This window comes from Branchiostoma lanceolatum, chromosome 2 (genome assembly GCF_035083965.1).
Source record: "Branchiostoma lanceolatum isolate klBraLanc5 chromosome 2, klBraLanc5.hap2, whole genome shotgun sequence".
Classification (NCBI taxonomy): Eukaryota; Metazoa; Chordata; class Leptocardii; order Amphioxiformes; family Branchiostomatidae; genus Branchiostoma; species Branchiostoma lanceolatum.
The window spans coordinates 1262563-1265564 of record NC_089723.1 but is presented as its reverse complement, the minus strand read 5'-3'; the positions used below and the strand labels follow the sequence as shown (position 1 = coordinate 1265564).

The window sequence follows — 3002 nt, the reverse complement described above, 5'->3', positions numbered from 1 at the left end:
ACCCCGGGTGGGCGTGTCCCCGCCTATTATACACGCTCACCTGGCGGCGCGCTGGCTTTGTTCTCACCTTTACGCAGGTGAGACAGAGGTGTAGCGCGGTGTGAACACGCCGTGTTGGGTGTTGGGACGTTTGGGAAAGAAGGAAAACGACAACAAGTGGAGGTTATCGGGACGCGTATTTCTAAGTGCGTGGGTACAGATAACAATGCAGAGGTCAGGCACACCATGTCACGACCGGGGCGCAGCATTGGGGCATTGTACGGACAGCCTTAAGACCATAACACGGTGCGGGAACTAGTAGCCTGGTCATTCTGTATCTTTTATCGCTGTGATAAATCTTTAAAAAGAAATTCAACTAGGCACAGTGCTGCGTAAAGATTCAGATCCACTAAAACTTTCAAAAATCGTTTGGTTTGCCCTAATGTATGGGGAATAAGGACGGTGTTGCTAAGTAAAACAACGGCACACGATATTTGGCATAGGCATTTATGTGGGGCATATATATATTTCCTTGCACCCACAACGAAACATATATAAATATTCCATTGTTTTTTCATTATCAGGAACATGGGAAAGTGGACACATATTTCTTAGGACAATTCACTGTCTGATAGTTAGTGTAACACAATGTATCATCACTAGTAAGGTAGAAAATAGGAAGACTAGTTTGCCCATTCTGTCGTTCTGGCCTTGTCCAAAATCTAAAGCGTCACGCATAGAAAACACGAAAATGCATGTGCATGTTCCTCCATCAAAACAACAATATAACGTCCTTGATCAAACCTTTAACTCGTTTTAACTGTGCTCTTTTTTCTTCCCTTGTTTTTTATATACTTCAATTCACCACAAAGCAACGCTCATTTAAGAGCCACACAAATGATTTGGGTTACACTAGCTGGGTTGTGAAGACAGATGTTTGTTCGCCTTTGGCTTTGAAAGTTTTAAGTTGTACCCATCAGGGAAGCAACCACAAGGTTCTATAAAGACATCAATCCATCCCAGAGTTTTCTTTTTTTTTCACTGACACCGTCGTTTGCGTCTTCTTCCTTTTGTCGTTCTCTCGTTCTGTCATTTCTTGTTAGCGTCACACAGGAACAGACACCACCACGCGTCCCCTGGGAGGGGAATTTAATACCTGTCCGCACTCTGCGCTCTGATTGGCTACCCGATCGCGTCTGTCCTCCGGGGGGTAATTTTATTTCCTCGGATGATTAAACGCTATCACCGGGTACTTACCTGTCTACCTGTCCGACAGGTGTGCACAATACAGGTGAGAAAAATCCACCCATTTTCTACCATATCAGAACATAAACGAAACGAATACTGAGGCTTACAATAACTTTTAAAAAGACTTGCGATAAAAAAGTACAAGGAATACCTTTATTGATGAGCTAGTATTTCTTTATGTGTTTAGCAGTGCGACAGGTGTCAACTGTACAGCGCTAGCAGGTGGGAACAAGCAGCCGATTTTCTGTCAAATAGAGCATAAATCATATGAAAAACATTAACAATGCTGAACGTTGCTGTCTAACCAGGGCATAAATGATATAAGAACATCAGCAAAACGGAATGGCAAAGTCTTTAAAAAGCCATGAAAAGTTAGCAAGAAAGCGACGAAGAAAAATGTTTTTCCAATAAACTATTTATTTGGACTGGTTAAATGTTACATCTCAGCAGTTTTTGATCTGACCAGAAATATAGTCTATTGAATTTATAATGTAGTCTTACTGTACATTACTGTCACTACTATAGTCACTTACTAGTCACTTACTAGTCTCCAAATGAACCCTAACTGAAGAACGGAACGAGTGAAGCACGTGCGCTGTGCATGCTCCACCATTTGTCTGTTGTCAGATCGCTGTTGCATGGATTGAGTCGCTTACAAACTGGCCATAACCGCATCACGGGGGTATAGCTCAGTGGTAGAGCATTCGACTGCAGATCGAGAGGTCCCTTGTTCAAATCCGGGTGCCCCCTTCTTTTGTTATGGTGGGGAACTAAATGTCGTAGAAACGTTTTGCTATATCGCAACTATCCTATATCTGCTAAAACATAGCTCATATTATATTCTCCGTCTAACTCTGTCGTTCTGAAATGTTTACAGGATGATTTTTCGTACCACCTTCCCTAAACAAACCAAGAAGAAAGCTTTCACTGCTTTAAAAGAAATACAGTTACACATAAGTGCCAAACTAACGAGCCGCAACTGCAACTAACCCTTCATGTTTCCTAACTACTGGAGCGTGCAGCTGCCTGCCTTACCTATCTAACACCTGTGATTTTGTTTTCAGGCATTTTTCTCAGACGGTGGTTACAAAGGTGACAAAATTACACAGGCCACCGATTATTATCATACTCAACGGGCACTGGTCATGTTAGTCTAACATCTCCGGTGTTTACTACCGCTTAGCTGTGTTTACTGATGTCTGTTATTTTGTTGATTCCGACACACCAACTGGGCGGTGTGTTTTAGGTGGCGTCTACTGCCTGCTCCCTGCCGTTAAAACGTTACTGGTACAATCACTCTCACTTTAAGCTTTAGGATTCTCACTTTAAGCTTTAGTGACGGATGCTGTGGCTGCTTAAAGCAATACTTTTCAGTAAGTATTTGAGACAAAAGATTTCGAATGCCAACTTTCGCAAGGCGCTTTGATACAAACGGGTTTAGACACAAATTGGAACGCGTCCCAATGAAGCGTCTTGATGGTGCTATCTCTACTGTGTAGTGACGCAGTGCGCAACCCCCGCCTTAAGCAAATAATCACCAGTCAGCACCTGAGCAAAACAAACAAAAACCTCTCGGTTATAGTAAAGACGTTATCATTCTTGACTAGTCCATGTCGAATAGCAAAGAAAAGAGGGGCAGTCGTGTGTTTTAAAAAAAAAACTAAACAATTTTTTGAAGCAATCGGCGGTTAAGTGGGGGAATTGAATCGAAACGAGCTTGAGAGGAAACCGGAGCGAATATGTTCCTAAACACTGAAACTTGGGCGGAACCAAAA

At 42.5% G+C, this 3002-nt stretch overlaps 1 non-coding gene across 1 annotated transcript; it reads left to right on the top strand.

The window, feature by feature from the left end:
• Nucleotides 1-1905: 1905 nt before the first annotated feature.
• Nucleotides 1906-1977, top strand: Trnac-gca (transfer RNA cysteine (anticodon GCA)). The gene has a single exon. It is a non-coding gene; the product is annotated as a tRNA-Cys (tRNA).
• The last annotated feature ends 1025 nt before the right edge of the window (nt 1978-3002 follow it).